Source organism: Chiloscyllium plagiosum, unplaced genomic scaffold (assembly GCF_037043375.1).
Source record: "Chiloscyllium plagiosum isolate Xiang-an unplaced genomic scaffold, Cpla_swu_hap1 HiC_scaffold_4, whole genome shotgun sequence".
Classification (NCBI taxonomy): Eukaryota; Metazoa; Chordata; class Chondrichthyes; order Orectolobiformes; family Hemiscylliidae; genus Chiloscyllium; species Chiloscyllium plagiosum.
The window spans coordinates 124,254,127-124,278,094 of NW_028270142.1; the positions used below are offsets into that span (position 1 = coordinate 124,254,127).

At 39.0% G+C, this 23,968-nt stretch overlaps 1 protein-coding gene across 11 annotated transcripts in view; it reads right to left on the bottom strand.

Moving 5' to 3' along the window:
• The window catches only part of adgrb1a (adhesion G protein-coupled receptor B1a), a 568,355-nt gene that overhangs the window by 191,536 nt on the left and 352,851 nt on the right, over nt 1–23,968 (bottom strand). Inside the window, exon 1 of one of the 11 annotated variants that reach the window (XM_087986626.1) lies at nt 13,850–13,966. The exons of the other annotated variants lie outside the window; for them this stretch is intronic. The gene's annotated coding sequence lies outside the window, so the exon portion shown is untranslated. Of the gene's footprint in view, nt 1–13,849; nt 13,967–23,968 lie in introns of those variants that run through there. 11 annotated transcript variants of the gene reach the window in all.

Here is a 23,968-nt window from a genome sequence, read left to right on the forward strand (position 1 = left end):
CAATAACTGTTGGCCTGTCCAGTGATGCCCTCATTCTGTGAATGAATAAAAAAATCCTAACTCAGCACACTGCGCCAAACGTAACCTAGACTTAGTGTGTTAAGAACCCCGAGCAAAGGCTAGCATCCTTCCTTTGAATGAGGTCTGCTAACCACCATGACAAGGTCAGATGTCACAGGACACCAGGTTATAATCCAACAGGCTTATTTGAAATCACAAGCTTTCCAAACATTGCAAAAGTTTGTGGATTTAATATAAACCTGTTGAGCAATATCCTGGTGTTGCATGACTTCTGACCTAGTCCTACCCGATCCAACATGAGCACCTCTGCATCAACAACCATAACAATATTGAGCCCCTTCTTAATGGCACAGCAAAATAGCAGCAATATGAGCCAGGTATCTTTGGCTGTGGACACAAAGTACAAAAATACAAGGCAAGGAAAATGTAAATAGTGAGTGAGCACTATGACAACGAGCAAAGAGCTCAGAGATGCAGCCGAGTCTAGTCTGGTGTGGTGCATATGGCTGGCTCCCATGAGTTCATTTTTTGCCATTCACAAAGGTATTAAACAAAGGTTAATCTCCAGAAACTGTCATCTTGCTGCTGCCTAGTAATGATTGCATCACATAGTTTGTGAGATGCATAAAAGATGGGTGCTGCACCTGGGGTCTCAATGGGTCTTGCTTTACTTGTCGTCACGGCCCATGTTGCTCAGACTACTACAAAATTGTGCCCAGAATTTCAAAACAACATTGTTCCACCATTCATCCAACAGGCTGTCAGTTATAAAGAAATGAGGCCCTTCTATTTTTTAACAGGGGAAATTGGAAGTCAAATATCATTTTGACCAGGTCAAATCTCCCTTCTGTTTTGTTTTTGAAAGTTTCACCATAGCCTCAGTTAAGTAGAAAACAACCTTCACATTTATATAAAAGCAACTGGCTTTCTGTCTTCAATGCAGTGTGAAAATTCCTCTGGGATCTTTCGACCCATTGCCTGAAGGCATTTCCAGCTTTTGAGTGGATTTCAGTAGAACTGTCAAATTGAGGCCACCACCTAAAGATAGAAACATACAAATTGTGAGACAAGAAGGGACCAAGGTCCATCAATCCACCTTCTGTCACGGTGGTCATTGACGGATCCAATGATATGGCCTTAGTGACTCATCATAATAATCAATGTGCATCTATTAGTCTGAGATAAACCCAGAAATTACACCTCAACTGCAAAACTATTTGGAATGACAAGTCTAAAGTCATCATTTTCCTTTGAAGCATACTAACTTTCTTTCATCTCAGGCCCAGTGTAGATTTGTGACAGTCAGCAAGTGGGCTCAGCACAGACTCGAAGGAGCAGTACCAGAGGGGAATTTGAGTTCCCGGTGGCTGTTGCATCCATGAGGTAGTCCTAGTTCCAACTCATCCGTGCTAAAGCAGAGGAGAGTTTCTGTTGCCGGCGGCAACGGCAGTAGCTGCATCAGCAAGGTGGGCCCAAAGTGGACTCCTGGTGGTAGTGGAGTCGAGTTTGGGCTGCTGCAGTACCCGGTGGCATTTGCACTGATGAGGATTCAGAGTGGTAAGGCTGAACACCGGCAATTTTTGTTCCAGTGGTGTGATGAAGTCTGGCCAAATCACCAAGGCTCCTCAGACTGCTCCTTCCAAACCCACAACCACTACCTTCCAGGAGGAAAAGACGAGAAGATCTTGGGAACACCACCACCTACAAGCCCCCCTTCAAGCCACTCATCATTCTAACTTGGTAATATTATTGCTGCTTTTCAGAACAAAACCCTGGAACACACTCTCTCAGATGATATAGATCAATCTACAGCACAGGAACTGTATCAGTTCCATAAGGCAGCTCACCACCAACTGGTGAAAGGCAACTAAGAATATGAAAAATGCTGGCCCAGCCAATGACACCTTCAGCTGGTGAGCGAATAAAAGAAAAATGCTATGGGCTTTACACAGAATCTTTCCCATTGCAATAGAAATACAGCCAATTGCGGAGGGTGAATGGGATGGCTTAGCAAGGATGTCTAATTACAGGGTCAATGCAATAAAGGGCCCACAGGGAAAAGGCCTCAGCTACTTGTTTGATTAGATTAGATTAGATTCTCTACAGTGTGGAAACAGGCCCTTTGGCCCAATAAGTCCACACCGACCCTCCAAAGACTAACCCACCCAGACCCATTTCCCTCTGACTAATGCACCTAACAGAGCTTGCAGTAATTACAGCAATTTTGAATAGACCTTGGCAATCTGATTACTCATAAACCCCAGCTCCTTCTAAACTCTCCCCTTTAGCCAAGGTCCTGCTCCAGTATCTGAATGATTGCAGTCAGGTGAACTCTCCTGAGGAAGGCAGGATAAGGTGCTCTCTCTCCTACCTAGAAGGAAGTTGCTAATATGGCTAAAGTTATAAAAGAGTGTTCCCTCCAACCTTGAAACAGGATCCTGAACCTCAGGATGACACACCCAGTGATTATAACACCCTCATAGCATTCACCTGCACAGCAGTCTTTAGCCTACACACCTTACATTTCCACTTGTATGAACAATGTTGTGATTAGTTTTAAGTGTAATAAGGGCCAGATAAGAGAAATCTGAATTATTAAAAACCATGCAAAAATGCACAATGTCTGCAATCAAATCACTGATGTTCTTCTTTAGAGAAAATGGTAAAATATATGAGCTGTGTATCAAACACATTTAAGCTCCATATTTAAGCCCATGGAACTACGAAGAGCACTTGTAAAACTTAGTTCCCCCTTTAGTCATGTTGTTATGGAGAGTTTACCACCACACTGGGCAGTTAATGACGGAATGCTGAATTTAAGTTATTAACTTGCACCCCAACTGAGAAGACTGAAACCTGTGGAGATACTTCAGGGTATAACAGCTCGCCAAAAGAAACAATAAAGGTTGGTTAGAACAAAATTGGAAAAAGTTAACATTTCCAAAGTAAGGAGAAATAAAATTGGAAGACAGTATTTTTCAAAATTAGCACACATGCACATAAACCAAGTAGTTTTGAAAATATGAGAACATGCATAAAATATAAAATACATGAATGCCAGCAAAGGCAAGACAGAAATAGACTAAAGAAGAGAAGGTTCAATCTAAATGCCTTTTAACAAAAACAAAGAGGACCAGCTAATTCTGTCAACAGAAATAGAAATGAGCAACATCAAAATTACCAGATCAAATTTTTCAGGCTAATAGTGCAATAAAAGACCCAACTACAAATTAAAGTTCAGTCAAACTGTGTGTGGAAGAAGTAACTGGGAACTGAAAAATACAATCCATTTGCATAACGATTTCCACCATCTTAACTGTTTAGGATAAAGAGAACAGATTGAAGTATTGCAAAGTAATTAAAACTCTAATTAAACACTGGGCAGCATGGTGGCTTAGTGGTTAGCACTGCTGCTTCACAGCACCAGGGACCCAAATTTGGTGACTGTCTGTGTGGAATCTGTATATTTCCTCCCACAATCTAAAGATGTGCAGCTAGGTGAATTGTACGGGGACGTGTAGGTTAGGTGCATTAGTTGGGGTAAATGCAGGGTTGGGGAATGGGTTTGGCTGGGATATTCTTTAGAGTATTGGTGTGGGCTTGTTGGGCTGAAGGGCCTGTTTCCACACTGTAGGGATTCTATAAAGTGATGTGTATGCATGCTTTGGTAAGGAAAATGATGATGCCTTTTAGTTAAATATTGTTAAGCATTCTACTGCTCATGAAGCTCAGTTGTCCCTGACACACTATACATATAACAAGGAATCAATCAAGTTTTATTCATTTTCTGAATGATCTTCTGCTGCCTTAATTTAGAGAAATACGAAGTGTCCTTTAGGATCAACATGACTAAGATATAAATGAACAAAAATAGCTGGAGAAACTCAGCAGGTCTTGCAATATCTGTCGAGGGAAAGCAGTTAATGTTTTGAGTCCAGTGACCCTTCTTCAGAAGAGCTCCAAAGAAGGGTCACTGGACTCAAATATTAATACTGCTTTCTCTCTACAGATGCTGTCAGACCTGCTGAGTTTCTCCAGGAACTTTTGTATTTGTTTCAGATTTCCAGCATTCGCAGCTCTTTATTTGTTTTAAGGCTCTAAGATATGTGTCCAGTGATGGAAGATTGGAAAATCATTGCTACAGGTGGAATCTTTGTTTATTACCTGAAAATAAATACAATGTAAAGCCACAGGAAGAATATGGGAGCAAAACACTTGGTAAATTGTCCAACAAAGAGCCAGCACAGACACAATGGGTAAAATGGCCTTTTTCTGTAGTGTAAGCATTTTCTCTGAATGCAAAAATAATGAAACTGATCCAAATATGTATTTGTATTGTATTTGCCTGGAGTACGTCTGGTTGTCTGACACTAATGATACCTCCTCCTCTTTCCTACATCCCAGGTAAATGGGAATCAGCAAATTTCACAAGGTATTTAACTGTTGCAACTTACAAATATACTCCTTTCTGAATGAGTTCAATTATACAATACTATATTTACTAAGATTGGCCTTTTCATATATTTTCGCGCTTTCAGATCTGCTTTGTGTGTAACAGATGAAAGAAAACATACACAAGCCATCATCTTTATAGAGGCATTTAGGGATGGGCAATATGTTAGCCATGCTGCCAATGCTCATAATATCCTTGTAATAATAACAAAAACTCTTCCTTTCACTTTCTGTCCTGGTATAAGCATAGTAAAACACACTGCAGTAGATTTCCCAACTGGTGCTGTTCCTGAAAAAGGAAGTATGATGTTTATGATCAATCCTAAATGATGCAGATGTGTTAACCTGTTTTTAATATGAAGAAATATAGTGCAGATATACCAAAGGTAGTATTTAGTCACATTTGTCCATCAGTGGTACGAGAGGTATTTTATCTCTTATCCCTTCTTTTTGAGTTCGTGGAGCTAATCAGAGAGTATAGCAGACAAATAATAATGCTTCGAAATACTGTTATGTTATACGTTGCAAGATCAAAACTGTTCATTATTGCCCCAAGCTATGCAATATCCATCATATTTTATTATTTTCAATATAAAGAAATATAAAGAAATTACTGTTAGCTCCTCCAAAGATCAGCAGATTACAATTCTGACCAGTCTTAAAAGGGGGTGATTGAATCCACAAGTTCAAGGTGATGTCCAGGTGTCACACTGTACTAGATGTCTGGCTAGCTTTTGATTATAAACAATGAATGTTATAACATTCTAAAGAATACAAATTTACTCTTTAGAGAATGAGTAATATTGAAGCAAAATTACTTCAAGTATAAATCCTGCCGCAGCCAACTAAGATGCAACTCTTGACTTTTAAATATAGATAAGCATCCAGTCTCAAAGGAAAAAAAATGCAAATACATCATAGATAAATCTCAAAGTCAATGAAACACCAAAAGAGTATAAAATTTGTTCAAAGAAAAAAAAATCATCAAAGTAAGGAATAGAGATCAAAGAATGGAATAGCAACAGACCCAAATTAGAAGAATTCACAACATCCATAAGAACAGCTAGTAACTCTGGTCTAAGATGTGTTGTACAAATCATTATCACCTCCTCACTTAGCTTGCAATTGCTGTAACTGTCAAAAAAAACACAGAGAAGAGCTCTCAGCACTTCTTCTGTGGGCAAGTAGGCTATAACACATCTGTACAATGATTTTACAACATCAAGCCTACATCTCAGAAATGTCCTGACACAGGAATGCAAAGGGACTGGTAATGTGTCTGTGAAAAGGGAATCTTGTAATTTGCTTTTAATTAGAGGAGGAAGAAATATCTCTTATAATTTTCATAAGACTGACAAACACATGTTATGAAAAATGTTTCCATATATTTAGTTCATTACATCTTACACATTTTAAAAATACTTCCTAAAAATAAATTATAATTTCCTTGAGGCCAATACTGTAAGTATTATGTTTTCATTAACAGGGGCAAGGAGTGACACACATTCTATTGTTTCTATTTTCCATGGATATCCCCTGGTTGGCATTGAGAGAATCAAACTGTTGCACTGTTTCACAACTTCAACTCAGTAAATGACATGGGAGAAGGCTCCCGACCTCTTGTTCTTAAAGTGATACTTGAACGCTATTATAAATCACATATGCAGTCAGAGAAACTAAATGGGTAGCCATGACCCTGGAAACAATAAGAAGATAGTAATATTTTTTTTCCATGGTCCCCTGTCAAGTTTTGGATCTTTGTCCAAGATCAGCAGGCCAGTCACTCAGTAATGTCACAGCTAGATTTAAGAGGTTATACTGCTAGTGAATAAAGGATTAATAAGTCTCATTTGGATGGGTTCTAAGTTATAGGATAGAATAGAATAGAATCTCTACAGTGTGGAAGCAGGTCATTCGACCCATTGACTGCATGCTGACCTTCTGAAGAGCATCTCATCTAGATTCACTCTTTCATCTTATTCATGTAATCCTGCAATTCTATGACTAACTAATATAGCCTACACATCCCTGGGCACTATGGGCAATTTAGCATGGTGAATCCACCTAACCTGTACTTGGACTGTGGGAGGAAATTGGATCAATTGGTTTCATATGGATTTGGTCCCGTGTCATAAAAGTTACATGGTTTATTAGAATCCGCAGCGCATTGAGTGCTATAAATTTGTCCTATGGATCTATGCAGTTATCATGCTTCATTTTTGACTTCTCCCATATTACTTGATCGATCCCTAGCTATGCGCTCTTCTATCCCTTTCTCCCGCATGTTCAGTCAGCTTTCCCCTAAATTCATTTGTGCAGTTTCCAAAATATATTATTGCTCTTTGATGGATACAGAAGAAGCAATGAGGAGAGTCCCATTTAACAATGTTGAAGAATATTTCTTTAGAAAAGGAATAAAAAATGGTCCAAGTTTTCACTTAATTTTGAAGAGACAGAAGGGTGCACAAAATAGTGTTATTTCACTAATACATAGCTTCAAACATTAATGGAAACTTAAGGAAAGGCAGATTTACAGAGAAAAATACATTTGGAGAATAATTTACCAAGAACAGATATTGAATCAGATAATATGAGTAGTTTCAGTGAGTAATGAAACATACCTCTAAAGAGAAGTGCTTAAATAGAACAATCATAGAAGATAGATGGGTTTGGGACAAGTCAGAATAAATTGGTGTTGGTGGACTCAAAAGACTTCGTGTTACTAAAGATATTTATTTTCTAATCAAGTATTGTTGCGATAACAATAGTGTGATACATATTGCTCTGCCAAAATCTTATGGTAGCTCTCTCATTAATGCTGAATTTAATGGGGACCGACGACATAAATACCACAAATTAAAAATGACATAGTTTCTGGTAGCTTATTCCTAATTAAAATTGTTAATGAGTGATCTGCTTAGCTAAAGTGATAATTTCAACTCTACATTACGCATTTAAAAAATCCCCCAAAACAAAAGTCACATGTTTTTGGGACACCCAGTCATCCAAAAGCTATTTTTTTCACCAGTTTGAATTTTGTTCTCGTAAATATGAAGTTTAGCATTGGTTTACTGAGCAGTTTTCATTTATGGCACCTTCTCTTAGCAGTAAGTATTCACAGTCAGAAGCAAAGTAACATTTCCATTCTTTGCTCCAATGACATGGCTCATTCCCATCCTGAGAAGAAACGAATCATAAACCAATAATACAATAGAATGCAGTCATTCAGTCCATCATACTGATGCTGGCTCTTTATGATAGAATTCTAACACCTCCCACCAACCCTTTCCCCCCACAGGCCTACAAATAATTTCCTTTTCAATTCCTTTTGAAAATTAAATTGGATTTGCCTCCAACACACTCTAAAATAGTCCATAATAGGATTAAGCCACTTACTGCATATAAAGACCTTTTTTTTAATGGGATATTGGTGTCACTGGCAAAGCCAGCATTTGTGACTCATCACTAACTGCCCTTGAAGTGAGTGACTTTATTTCTGTATTTGTGCAAAGGAAATTTGAACAAGGAAATGGCAGAACAGTTCAACAGATATTTTGCACCAGTCATTATGATACTTTGAATGTTCCATTACTACTAAAGCAAAAGGGGATGAATCAAGTGCCATCAACATTGCTGGAGAAGTAGTATTAGACAGACTAATGGCACCAAAGACAGGTAAGTCCACTGGCCCCGATGGCTTGAATTCAAGAATCCTGAAAGAAGTAGCTATAGAGATAGTGGATTGCTTGTAATTTTCCAAAAATCTTTCAGTTCTGGAAAAATACTTGAGGATTGGAAAACTGCCATTGTTCAAAAAAGGAAGGGAGGTAAAAAGCCTAGACCCTGAGCATCTTTCCCATTTCCTTACTCCAGCCTACAAATACCCGGCCTTGTCATCCCATGGACTGCTACAACAGCCATTCCATTGTTAGCTACTAATGGGGAATGAAACTGCCATCCTTACCTGGTCTGACCGACATGTGACTCCAGACCCACAACAATATGGTTGACGCTTAACTGCCCCCTCGGCAATTAGGGATAGAAAATAAATACTGCCTAGCCAGTGATGCCCTCATCCAGTGAATGAATAAAAAAACTCATCTTATGCTAGTGCAGCAACAGAACCGTAAGGTGTCATCTTTACTCATTACCTCTGCTTCTTTGGCTAAACCAACTTAAGTCTGTGCACTATTGTTTGCAACAATTCTACCAATGGAAATGATTTCTCCATATCTACTGTAAGCTTTGAGGTTTAGAACAGCTCTTTAAATCTCTCAACCTTCTCTTCAAGCAAAACTATCCCAGGTTTGTCAATCTCTCCTTGTGACTGAAGGGTCTCAACTGTGGAACCATTCTCACAAATAATTTATTCACCGTTTCCAATTCTTTCCCAGTGTGGTGCACAGGTTCAGGTACAACGCTACAGATCAGGCTGGATCAATGATTTCCAGAAGTTCTTTGCTTTTGTAGTTAATGCCTTAAATTATAAATCACAAGATCGCAGTTATTTTAATAAACATTTTCTCAACCTGCCAACAGACTGTGCACATATACCCTCAAGTCTTTCTGTCCTTCAGAACTGTATTCTTCATCGTGTGCTGCCTTTCTTCATTCTTACTCCCAACATACTACTTCATCTACCACACACCTACATCCTCTTAAAATCTTTTCCTGTCCTCACACTTTCAAGTTTGTAGAATAATTTTTATTGCACAAACATCACCAGTAAATTATTACATTTAATGTAAAAAAAATCAACATGGCAAAAATGATAAACCATCTGGTATTAAATAACAGTTCACTTGCGTCAATTAAATCTTGCTGCATTTTAGGATAAAAGACAAATTATGTGGTCTAATAAACAATTTTAATTTCAGCTTCACTCCAATTTGTTGCATTGCCTATGACTTTTGATGCATACACAGTGCCAGTAGTATTCATTGGTCATCTAGTTATGTTTTTATCAACCTGTTCATGCAGTTCTCAGCCAGGGGGGCTTGAAACAGGACATGCTACTTTTCCACAGAGCCCTATTACTGTTCGTCTATAGTTGCCTGAAGGGCATTATGAATGTATTAAGAATAAGCATAAAGTAGGACTGAAATAATTTCTTGAGGCAAGTAAGCTTCCTTCTCTTAAGGACATTCAGAAAACAGTTTAGATTCACAGATATCCAACCACTGACTTCCTTGTATTAGCCTAAATATTTCCAAAGTATTGAATTGAACTTGGTGAGGTTTTAATTAATGATTCCCAAAGTACTAGTCCAGTCCCATAACTGCTGGTATTTATACAGCACTTTTGGCAAAGCAAAGAATCTCAAGGCCCCAGGTTACCATCTCTGGTCTACTCAATCTGCATTGACTGATGTTTCAATAAACCTCTGTTGCTTATTTCTCCCAAGGTCCAAATGCATTGCTTTTTATGAGTTTCAACCTTACATTCACCTGACACTGAAATCAAGATTTATCACAGCAACTTGTAATCTAATTCATTTTCCTGTGACTTAAAACTGTGGAACCAGTTCCCTTTTGCAATTTTCCCTTTCTCCCATAACTGCCAACTTATAACACCCAAATTTAACATTATTCAATGGTAACTTATTGATTTATCTTGTACCCTCTGTGAATTGCACACTCTGATGGTGATATCTTACTGTATTGACCCTTTGATGTCCTTTGCTTCAAAAAAAGACAAACAGAATAGATTTTTAACAAAAAGAAACAAAAGATGCAGTGTTCAAGTTTAATGAATAATGGTCTTGTAAATGATCAAATTGTTTTAAATTCATGGCCAAATTTAAAGATTCTCACCCTGAGTTGCAGTACTACTTGAACTCTGTCCTAGAATCCCTACAGTATGGACACAGACCATTTAGTTCAACAGGCCCACATAGATCCTCTGAAGAGCATCCCACCCAACTTACCCATTCACCCTACATTTCCCACCGCCAATCCATAAAGCCTGAATCTCTTTGGACTGTGGGAGGAAACCGGAACACCCAGAGGAAAAACCGGAGCACCCAGAGGAAACCCACGCAGAAATGGAGAGAATGTTCAAACTCCACAAAGACAGTTGCCTGAAAGGTGGAATTGAACACAGGTCCCCAGCACCGTGAGGCAGTAGTGCTGCCACCTGTATATCACTGTAATTCACTGACTCACAATTAATATTGCTTGCATAACAAATCTTGACTGGAACATGTTCAGACATAGACATAAATAACATACATTTCCAAAAGTATAAATTTGAAATCATTGTGCAACTTTAAAGCAAGGAGTTTCAAAGCAAAATCAACCTTGCCAAGAGCCAAGACTTAAGCGACAAAATTTTTGCTTAATAAGGCATCTGAGCTAACTTTCTTCCTATTAGTTTTCAGGTGCTGAAGGTGCTCACAGGCTGCACAGAACTGAATACATATCATAGGAGTAGGCCATTTCTGCTTTCATGTCAATACTAACCCTTTAAGCTATCTAGATCTATTGTGTATAAAAATATTCAAGGCCTAAATTATCTTGCTACTGGATCATCAGAGACTAAATTTATGACAGAAGGTGACATCAGGAACCTTCTGAAGACCTGAGCTGCGAGTCTGCATCAGACTTATACACTGAATGGTAAGGTCCTCGGGAGTGTTGCTGAACAAAGAGACCTTGGAGTACACGTTCATAGCTCCTTGAAAGTAGAGTCACAGGTGGATATGATAGTGAAGAAGATGTTTGGTATGTTTTCTTTTATTGGGCAGAGTATTGAGTACGGGAGTTGGGAGGTCGTGTTGCAGCTGTACAGGACATTGGTTAGGCCACTTTTGAAATATTGTGCGCAATTCTGGTCTCCTTCCTATCGGAAAGGATATTGTGAAACTTGAATGGGTTCAGAAAAGATTTACAAAGATGTTGCCAGGGTTGGAGAATTTGAGCTATATGGAGAGCTTGAATAGGCTTGGGCTGTTTTCTCTGGAGCATTGGAGGCTGAGGGGGTGACCTTATCGAGGTTTATAAAATCATGAGGGGCATGGATAGTGCAAATAGACAAGGTCTTTTCCCCGAGGTGGAGAAGTCCAGAACTAGAGGACATAGGTTTAGGGTGAGAGGGGAAAGATATAAAAGAGACCTTAGGGGCAACGTTTTCACACAGAGAGTGGCGCATGTGTGGAATGGGTTGACAGAGAAAGTGGTGGAGGCAACATTTAAAATGCATGTGTACATGAATAGGAAGGGTTTGGAGGGATAGGGGCTGGGTGGTGATAGGTGGGACTGGATTGGGGTGACATATCTAGTCAGCATGAATGACTTGGACCAAAGGTCTGTTTCCGTGCTGTACATCTCTTTGACTCTATGACTTGAATTACCAAAGGAATTCCAATGGGAAGTCCTGTACTTTCCAAGAGCCTGCACAAATGTTTTCAACTCGGCCCCAACCCGACTACCTCCAAATTCTGATCTAACCACCTCCAAATCACTCAAGTACTCCCGCTGACTCCACCTGCCTATCAACCCAACTATCAACTATCACCTTTCACTGGTCCAACCCAATTTTCCCTCTGACTTGACCATCCTCTGACCAAACCCTTCTATCCACCTCCACAATCACCCTTAATCTCTTGACCTACCTAACAATAGCTCTGACCAAAGCAGACCATACTCCTGGTCTTTACATCTGATTACCCAATTCGTCCTTAAGATCTAACTAGACTTCACCCTGACAGAACCATCCTGACCTGACTCAACCCTAAAATGATGAACCATGTCAACCAGCACCAATTGCACTTCCCCAATTTTCTCAATTACCCCACCACTTGAATATCACTTGACCACCAAACACTACTACTAAGTAATTCACCTTCTTTTCTTCCTATTAATCTTACCCAACTACCTGACCTGCCATCTCACATGTTGCATCAGGTAATGGTTCTGAAGATTTAATATTCATTTTACATTGGTTCCATCCACTCTCCTGAGGTTATACACAATCTGTGGACAGAGACAAACTAGGTTTCAGGGAGAGCAGATGTACCTGTACCAGCTCCTAAAATTCCTAGTGCCTATTGCTACCAAATGTATTTGTACTTATTGCTATCGTGAAATAAACTTCATTCTAACTAAGAATGGTGAACATTCTGTAGATACTCCATGGTGATGTATCATTCATAGAATCCCCATAGCATGGAAACAGGACATTTGGCCCAACAAGTCCACACCGACCCGCCGAACAGTAATCCACCCAGACCAATCCTCAAACCTATTACCCTACATTTACCCCTGACTAACAGACCTAACGTGCATATCCCTGAACACTATGGGCAATTTAGCATGGCCAATTCACCTGACTTGCATATCTTTGGATTGTGGGTGGAAAACGGAGTACCTAGAGGAAACTCACACAGACATGGGGAGAATGTGCAAACTCTGCACAGTCGCCCAAGGCAGGAATCAAACCTGGGTCCCTGGTACTGTGAGGCAGTAGTGCTAACCACTGTGCCACCCATGGATAGTGCAATATCTTCTACTACTAATCACTAGATGAACCCAAGATGGAGCAAAGAAAAAATAAGATTTTGTTGCAGTAAACTACTTTTATAAAACATTTACCTGTAAGGTAAAATTCCAAATCCATGTCTATGTTGGGCTGTTGCTTGATTAGCCTGTGGAACACTCATGATTCCCAACTTTGGCTTACTTTCCCTTCATAAAATTCATAGCCACTAAGCCAATTTGTAGCTTTCAAATTCTGCCCCAAGTGAGATCAATACACAAGGAATCAAGTCTGTGACCTTCTGGTCAGTATGCACCAATTACACTCATGACATAGCCTTTACCAGTCAAGCCATGATAAGAGATTCCAATGCAGGTCTTAATATAATTGAGCCTGAACATGCAATTCAAAGAAAAGTATACATTATAGTCATAGCAATCATATGATAGCAAAAACAACTCATTATTACTCAAGGCACCAGCTCTGAGATGTGGACTGTGAAAGTAATAACATTATCTGTTATTTTATGAGGGAGGGAGATGTTTGATCAAGATGCAAGCCAAACAGGTTAAAACTAATGTAACTTTTTTTTTAACCCAGATCCTAATTTAAGAAGCAAACAACCACAATGACAGCAGATTAGAAGATGATGAAATGAAGGTTATGGAAAACCACTTCAAATTACAAAGATATAACATGACTGACAGATAATGGATGTAGAAGAAAGCTAGATCACTGCACATAATTGACCCAAAGATCCCTTAATGCATACCATTACTGCAAATAAATCAATACAGTAATGTGACCTAGATTAATCATCTGTGATAAATTTAAATGAAGCGGATTTGAAATGTGTTTACAGCTATTACAATTTTGAGTGCAAAAATGACAACTTGCTGACCTTTTCTGGTGTGGTGTTGATCTTTGATGTGAACTCCTCTGATCTGGCTAATAAGAAATTTCGCATTAACTCTGCTTTGTGCTCTATAAAGCAATCATCGACCCATGTGAAGTGAAAGCCTCTTCCAGCTGCGCAGCTAAAGAGAATGGCCACGTGACTACATTAAAAGACAATCATCGATGATTTCATCATTGCCTTTCTGCATTTAAAGTAACAGTGTCAGGTTTGTACAAAAAGTCAAGGTTTACATTTGTCTGAAGGATTTTAGTTGTTATTGTAATGTAACTCAACTGACATTGTTTGGAGCTACCATAGTTTGGTCATTTGTCGGAATACAATGTGATAGTGGTTGCAATGCCATTTAACTCTTTATTTACTGCACACCAGCAGGGACTGACCAGAATAAAGTGAGCTAAAATGTTTCATGTCAAGAAGTTTATTCGAGATATCTCATGCTTGTAAAAAGAAATGAATTGACAGACAAGAGAAATCCCTGAAAGAAGTTCTTGCTCATTTAGATTCTTTCCCTCATCATTGCCAAATTTACATTAAAGAAACTATGGAACTTAGAGAACATTCTGAAAAAAGCTGACGAGTTCCTATTGTGACTTTGTTAAAGGCAACTGATGGAGAACAAATTCAATAAAACTAAGGAAGGACTTGAAAAAGTATGCATTTAACACAATTTGCCTGATGTTTAACGAACATGGGCATCCAGTCAATAGTTGCACAAATATATCTGGTTAATAAGATATTTCACATTAACTCTGCTTTGTGCTGTATAAAGCAATCAGCTCTTGTGAAATGAAAGCCTCTGGATGCCCTGTTATCATTAGTGCAGCAAGTGCAGTCCGCATGCCTGTTGCTCTACCACTGTTTCTACATCTGTTCCGAGTAGCTGCATCCATCATTGTAAATCTGTTGGCTGATGCAATACTATTCCGATTGGCCACCATCGATGACCTCTCTGCCCTTATGTTGCCTTCCCCTCAGTTTTCTCATTACACCAATGGAAAGGTGACAGAGACCACTTTTAAAATAGTCCAAAAGTCAGATTACATTCTGCGTCCTGTGAAAATGTATGGTATAAAGCAGATACCTCACCAAGGAATATGAATAAGCTTTTGACTTCACAGTAACATCCGTTTCAAGTCAGAAGTTGGATGATTTTAATCCCTGTCTTGAAGTTTCAGCTTGAGGAGAGCAGTTGACATCCATTTGGATGCTTGTATTCAGTGGCTGTAATGTGATTTACCAACTATCCAACTATCTTCCCCCCATAATATGCTCACTCATCTCATTGAACGAGTTGTGGAAACTCATCAACTGCTGCAGTCAGCCAGAATAAGGAAGGTTATGGCCATGGTACAAGTGATTGTTGCCTGCCAGATAACTGCAGATCCTTTCACATCATAAACTATAGTCCAAGAGAAGAATGTGAAACAAACCAAGATATTAGCTGAGAAGCAACTGCAAAGCAGGAGTGATCAGAAAACCTGCAGCTGCCAAGATTAAAAAAAACAAACTCTACTGACAGGAGCAGTGTGAGCATCAATAATATCTACCTATTCCAATAAACTTTGAAACTGGACATTTTTCCTTTCATTAAACTTACTTCAATGATCATAGAAGTTCAAGTGAAGGGAGGTTAGTAAGCTCAGTTGGCTGGATGGTTAATTTGCAATGCACAATGAGGTGGGTTTGATTCTCTTACTAGCCAATGTTATCAAGGAAGGCTCTCCTTCTCAACCTTCCCCCCCTCCCTGTGTGTGGCGTGGTGACCCTAAGGTTAAACCACCGCCCGTTGTGTCTCTTTAATGACAGAAATGGCCCATAGTCCTCTGGGATTCCATGTTTATTTGCCTGAGGTCCGTATTCTTTTGCATCTTTACTTCTGATTTCTTTTTTGTAAAATAAAAGGCCAATATATTGCAAAGGATATTGACAAGAAATTAGTTTCATTTTGTTCCACTGCAACTGCTGCTGCTTAAAGTGTTTCTGTTTGCTCAGTTAATTTTTGCAGATTGCTTTTGCTGGTGCCCTGCTGTTAGATGTTCCCCAGGTTGATCAAGTGATCATGGTGCCTGGCTGTATAGACACCTGGGGGTAAGCTGTATGTGGTGCAGAAGATATCTGGCCTGCTTGTGTCTTCAACAGCAATGGTCATGCATCAATAGTTCAGGTGTTCTTGCTTTCACGAGCACCTATAACCACTGAATAGGGCTAGGAAATGGCACAGCACTGCAGCAAACACAAGTACCAACAGGCAAATGATATGCAATGGGCATTATTCCATTACAGCAGAGCAACCTCTCAGAGTGCCACGATCTTTCTTAACATAGTGTTTGCATGAGCTCTCAGTTCTTTCATGCATTTTTTTTTCTTCTTTTCAGTCCTGTTGCTTTACTAGTCTTGTTTAAAGTCTGAGATCTACATCTTCACAAAACTCTTACAATGTACTCACAATCATACCTTTAACTGACAACAGTGGTTTTGCCATTGCCTTTTGTCAATATAATTGAGTTGTGGCTCAGTGGCAATACCTTCAATATTGATTAATGAGGCTTTGGTTCAAGAAATGCTACAGAGGCCTCAGCACAAAATCTAGGTCTATACTCCACTGAAGTAGTGTGCTGCTGGAGATTGAATATTTTGCCTGGGCTGTTAAACCACGCCCCATCTGTCTGCTCAGGTCAACAAAAAGTCCAACACAAAAATAGCGTTAGTGCACATTAACTCCTCAATCGACATTATGATAAAAGATTATCCAGTAATTATGTTGCTCACGTACCATTATGCACAAACTGTTGCCATGTTTCCTACATTACAACAGTAACTACACTTCATAAGTATTTCATTGGCCTTAAGGCATCATAGGATATCCTGAGATCATTAAACGTGATATATAAATTAAAGTCTTTCTTTTATTTTTTCCACCATTGCTCTGCTGTAAATTGTACTTCTTAATATTTAGTCTTTGATTCCTTCACAGTCTGGGAATATAAGAAAATACAAAACCGAAAAGAGCCCATCATCTCTCTGATTGGTCCTTACACCTATTCTGCATTCTCTAAATTATGTAGCAACTTCCCATCATTGTTCCTGCAGCTTTTATTTAAACAATATTGTTGCATTTCTTTCAATTCTGCAGTATTTTGATTTTTTTTTAATTCATTCATGAAATTAGTAAAAGAGTGTAAGGTGTAGGTGTAAATTAACTTGCATCCACAAATGACTATTGTCTTTATATGTCAAAAAGTAGCACATGCATAATCAATGCTTGGGCATAGTTAGTTACAAAAATACAATTTAAAATATGAGGTCAATAGTTACTGATTAAACTCCAAAGACCCATAGACGTGGTGGCTCAGTGGTGAGCACTACTGCCTCACAGTGCCAGGAACCTGGGTTTGATTCCACCCTTGGGCCAACTGTCTGTGTGGAATTTGCACATTCTCCCCGTGATTGCATGGGCTTCCTCTGGGTGCTTCGGTTTCCTCCCATGCTCCAAAGATATGCAGGTTAGGCTAAATTGCCCATGATGTTCAAGAATGTGTGGGTTAGATGCATTAGCCAGGGGTAAATGTAAAGTAGGGGAATGGGTTACTCTTCGGAGGGTTAGTGTGGACTTATTGGGCCAAATAGCCTGTTGCCACACTGTAGGGGATTCAATAAAGAAAACCTTTCAAATTCTCTCAGTTGAATTGACTAGTGATAGAATATGGAATGCTGTGAGTAATTTATTCTCTGACACCCTAATTGCACTGTGCCCTTAAATTTGCACCCATTTTATTTTGACATGCAAGAGCCTAAGAGAAATATTTCTGAAATACTGTCTCCCAATTGCAATGAAGTGCCATTTTCATGGCCTTGCTATTTTTAGTTTGAATTTTTTTAAGTGCTCAATTCTGATATTTGTGCCAGTACAGCAGTGTCACATGTGTTTATATGCAATCTTGTGTTTTCAAATTTCATATAAATAGTGCACAGTTCTGACAATGCATATATTTTTCAACTTTAATGTAAAGCACTGTTTTGTCTTTTATTTTTGGTGTTACCTTTCAAGTCATGAAATTTTTTTTTACTCTTTCTTTTGTGCTGGTTACTGTTCACAATCTCGGTGATGTACTCCTACGCATGCCTCATTAGCTGTTTATTTGAGACTGTTCCTCACCCACCAATGTGTCACTGCCATATTTTATTACAGCTTCCATAAGGACTTTGAATACTTTATATATGCTTTTCTCTGCTATTATTCAGCCATTTTATGCATCACTTATGCTCTTCACAGCTGTAATAATACATTTGTGAGATTTATACTGTTCAAGTGGCTTATCAGTTGCCAGTTATTAAACCATTATAGCAGGTGCACCCTGATTCATGGGATGAGGGTATCACCGGCCAGCATATATTGTCCATCCCTAATTGTCCAGAGAGCATTTAAGAGTCAACTGCATTGCTGTGGGTCTGGAATCACATGTAGGCCAGACCAGGTAAGGTGGAATTCAAACTTGGATCCCCAGAACATTATTTGTGTCACAAGATTGACAGTCCAGCAACAATACCACCTGGCCAGTTCAGCCCCTGTCATTAATGAATCTATCTTTTTTGGAAATGTTTATTCTAGATTTGTGCTTTAAAGGCCCTCAAATGTATTGTTCAAAAAGGAATTTAGGACACAAGTGTTCCATTTCATTACATCCACATTGCCTATCAATTATTACAATAGCAAACAATATGGTAACTTAGCCTGATAATTACTAAAGCAAACATGCATTAGGTTTAATTGAGTAGCTTCAGCATTTCAGTATCATAGTTTTAGCTGGGTTTCAGCATGTGTTTCCTAGTTATAGCTTAATTAACATTCTTTTCATCTGCCATAAGTTTAACTAACATTAAATCCCTGAATAGCCTCTTTGCTATATATTTCTGGAAGCTTACTGGCTCTTCAACCTACTAAGAAACATATATTGTTCTGACACTAGTTTTTTTATATGTTGCGATTCCTTTTGTTCCATTACTACCACCTTTCAGTTCTAAACAAATAAATCTCCTCCTTAAATCTCTCTGTCCCTCCAAATTATCCACCGGATAGGATAATTCTTAAAAACAGCTTTTCAATCAAGTATTTGATCACCTTTCCTCAATATTCCTCGTTTAGCATGGTGCTCTTCGCCATTTATGATTTTGTAACTGGAGGTTCTCCATTAAAAATGTTATAAAAATACACTTTGCTGCTATTGTGGTACAACATACGAAACCTAATCAGTCCTTTTTTTTCAATGAGGTCATCTATAATGTTTCATATACAGATTTATTTCCTGTTAACTTGGAACTAATGCCTTGCGTAAGTTTATGCCACAGCTTTACAGTTTGTTTGGTTCTCATTGATAGTATTAAGCTAATTGTTAGATTATACTCCTATTGCAATTTGTCTTCTTCAGACATACATTTTTCACCTCTGATGAAATTCTAAGAATGAAGCCAAATTCGTCCCAAGGAGCTAAATTAGCTTGCCACTTTAACATACTCCAATGGTCTAGCTAATCAATTGCTCTCCATCAAGATTAGAATTTCAATTAAAACCTCTATAATGAAACCTATAAATTTTTGTTATCCAATTTAAGTCAAAAGATGTAGTGTGACTGCTTACTATCAAGAAGAAATGAAAGGTTCCTTAATTTAAGAGTTATGAAGAGGTGACACATAAACACGGCTTAGATTTCATTAACTTTAGCAGATTGCGATGTAATTGAATTGGGGTACTTAATATAATAAAGGGCTTCTATTTGATACAGGGAAACCGTTTCTCTAGTGGGACAATCCTGAGCAAGGGATATGTTCTTAAAACCAGAACCAGCTTATTAACGAGTGAAAATGTGAAGCACTTTCTCATACAACAGAAGAGAACAATCAAGAATTATCTCGCCCAAAGTCTACGGATCATGGGACAAAGTGAGGACTGCAGATTCTGGAGATCAGAGTCAAGATGTGGTGGGCTGGAAAAGCACAGCAGGTCAGGCAGCATCTGAGGAGTGGGAGAATCAACATTTCGGGCATAAACCCTTCATCTGGAATGAGGCTTGTGGACCAGGCAGATGAGAGAAAAATGGGAGGAGAGTGAGGTTGGGGGTATGGTAGCTGAGAATACAATAGGTAGATGAAGATGGGGGAGAAGGTGATAGGTCGGCGAGGAGAGTGGAGTGGATAGGTGGGAAAGGTGATGGACAGATCAAGAGGGTGGTGCTTAGGATTGTCCCACTAGAGAAGGGCTTATGCCCAAAACATTGATTCTCCTGTTCCTTGGAGGCTGCCTGACCTGCTGTGCTTTTCCAACACCACACTCTCGCCTATAGATCATGAAGCAAGGCAGATGAATGAGCCGAGACAAGATAAACCATGGAATAAGCAAGTGCAGAAAAAGCTCAAAGACATGAATAGCGTATTCTTTTTTTATGTCCTATAACACAATGATGCAAAATATTTCATTCTATCATGGCTATATCAATGGTTAGGTTTTACTTAAACGCAACAACACATAATTTTACCAGTTTTAGATGTTCAATTAATCCCTTATTTACAACCTCAATGCCTCTGCACATACAAAAAATAACATAAATGTTGCTTGATACTCTTTTGTTACATTAAATACTCAATGAGCAGAGATAAAGGAAAAAGGACAGGGAAACACAAAATACGGAAACCTAAAAGGAAAGGCAAGTGCTGATATATTCCAAGAGGTTGGAGAAAATAATATAATCTGAATAGTTCAATCATAAGTCTGAATCATTTTGCTTTCAGAGACCTCATTAAACACTGATGTACTTCTCTTTTGGATTAAAGATACACCATCAGCTTGCTAATGTCCTAACAACAGAGCTACATTGGCAAGTTATTGCATGTTCCAACTAGGTGGGCTTTTAGCAGCATGGACACATAACACAAGCAAAGTGCCCAGCCTACTACCTTCTCAACCATTCACAAGTGGAGCTCAACCCCACACTATAGAGAAGATAAAATAATTACTCTGCCTCTGCCATAGCACATTTGACATGAGCAGGTGGGCAGGAGTGGGCAGATCATTTTTTTTTAACAATTGCGAAAGGAAGGAGGATACTACCTTTGAATAGTGCCCATTGTACATCAGAAATACTACTGCCTCCAGAAGATTGTATCTACTTTTTGCATGGAAATTTGCAGCCACTTCTCTACGCATCTTGCAATCCCTCCTCTCCCTACCCCAAGGTCACCAAGCTCTTCCTGCTGAATGTCCTTTACTTCACCTTGGTGCAAAGACCCATTTGTCTTCTCATTCTGGTTCTACTTTCAATCCCACATTGCCCACTATTAAGCTCTAGAGCCACCGGTGTCAATCTGATTGAGGGGCAGAAGTCACATTCACCAATAACTTAGCCCTTCCATTACATCTTATGCTATTCACAATCTGTTGGCTGGCCACCAACTTTCTTTGCAGAGGGGCCCTTCGAGACATCTGCCCATGTAATTTCTGCTCCAATGACAATATTGTTGTGAGTGCGAGTGCATGCTTAAAGATGTACTTGCAAGGATGTGCACTTGAAAAAACTACTGTACATCTAGACAATGGGCATATTACAGTGTGAGTATGCTTAGAGCATTGTCCATTTAATTCAAAATCTGTATTTTTGTTAAATTTTCACATTTTTTTTTACTTAAAACAGCAGCATGTCTGTTTATCCATGGGAACGGTTGATAAGTAACCCATCCTGTATTATGCATAGTGTAACAAGTCATACAACTAAGTCTTATCAGAAACCAGCTAAATGTCATTTTTGTTGATTTTTGTAAGGTAGTTTCTCTCCTCGAAAATTAGCAAGTTTCATACACTACTGTCCCAGACTCAAATCATTAACTGTGTAAACCACATCCTTAGGTATCCTATGCCTCTGACATTAGCCCAATTTTCTCAGTCACCACAGACAGAAGTATGCGCCACTGTTGGAACATCCCAAGATTCCTTGCACAGGCATAACATTTAAGGAGCTGTTGTGCAAGTATCCAAGTGCTGCCAGTCTAGCTTTGTCCTTCACAGTCTGTGACATTTACTCCAGACATAGCAGGTACAGTGAAATGTACACCTTATTTTATGGCAATGGTCATTATTTTCCTCCCAGGGCATTCAGAGGATAGCCATGGCATCAGACCATGCCTTGACATTAAGCGATGACTGTGGTTCAGATATCAATGAGTGCTTGCCAGTTTTTCTCCAAAACAGTGATGTTGAGTGTTTTACATTCATTTGAGAGGGGAGACATAGGCCTTAGCTTAATATCTTATCTGAAGGACAAGACATCTAGAAATGTTGACCGATCTTGTTACTGCATTAAATGTGATCTAAATGTTATGCTCAAATCATCCTAGTGGTGCTTACACCTACAACTGAATCAGGTCTGATCAATTATATGGAGCATATTTGTCTTTGAATTTAAGTATACCAAGGGCTACAAGTCACAGTTCAACTTTTTTCTTGTATTGGATTTTCTTCTTCTTTGATAAATGACTTTCTCTTTGTAGTTAGGAATGTCTTTTGTCTCTTCTTAGAGTAACCTTTACCCAAAGGACAAGTACAAAGTATTTATAATATAGAGAAAATCAGAAGTGCTTCACTATACTGAAACAAAGGCAAATTACTGCAGAAGCTGCAAATCTGAAATCAAAGCACAATTTCAACCAGATTGTCAACCAGAAACATTAACAGTTTTTCTCTTCTCAGACGTCCAAATTGCTGAGTGTTGTGTATTGCAACACCAGCCACTTACGTACATAAAGTAAATAAGATCTGGAATTGGAGTCTGGTTTCTGTTCTGTTTAGAGAGAATATGCAAACACTGGTTGGCAGAGCTGTGTGTGGATCTGCCACACACATTAATGTGGGGGCTTGAGTGAGACTTCCAGGAAATGGAAAGACCTTGGAGGGAAATTACATCAGTTGAAATGCTCTAAATGTTCCAAACAATCAGTAGAAAAAAATGACTGAACCCAGATTAGTGGATCCTGTGATATCTAAATATTTTACTCTGATATTTCATCTGGTCAATTTGATTTTCAAAAGGCCTTTCACCTACATCACTGGATGGAAATAGGTCAGGCTGTGTCAGGACTGCCCTGGCCATATATATCCAAACTGGATATTTCCAACATAAAAATGGCTAGCATAATCAATCAAGATATGCTTGTGTGATGTCATGGGTGTAACCACTTATCGTTAAAATGCAAACTAGTTGTACAATCCAGGAGAATTAGTGAGCATCAGTTATAATCAGTCCATAAATTTCTTTGAAACCAAGGAGTCTCCTAGCAATAAAGAAAAAGGCTGATTAATTATCAAGCAATCTTGAACTGCACTGGCATAGAAACCAAGCTACTAAACATTCTTCAGAATGGAATTTATGGACTGTTGCTCTGCTTTCCTGGGATCTTTACCAGAGTACAATTTGGTGAGCACATCACCGTCACAACTCTGCAATGAGTTGTGGAAAATAAAAACGTCTTGGGCATTCAGAAGACTGCAAGAGAGTGGGGCACCTGCTCAGCCCCAGGCAGAAAATGATTTCTTGGTTGCAGCCATTAATAAACTTCGTCAAAATACATAGATAGTGTGCAGGGACAGCAGTAAGGTTTGACTGTGACAGTCATAAGCTGTATTGGAGGATGGAAAAGTCCATCAATGTTGTCAGGACCATGCTGGCTCCAGCATCTGTGTTTAGTATTGTCCATGGACAGACTGGAGACCCCATGGAAACTCAGGACCAGCATACACATTGTCTGCCACAATCATACATTGGCCTACACTCCATTGTTCTAGCCATACATGCTCATCAATAACAAAACAAGAGGTGAGGAGCAGACCAAACACAAATAAGGATTCCTTCATTCCAGTCATGAAAGTGAGGGCTACACTTTAAAAGTAGTGGAGGCAGAGGAAGAAAGAAAAGTTACTGAGGGCACATAGATGGCCTGGTTGAAATATAGTTTTAAGTAACTTATCACTTGTCTAAACATATGTTGACTTGCACTGTTAAGATATCCGTTCTTGTACACTTTTCGCTATCAGACTCACTTATACTGTATCCCTCTGGG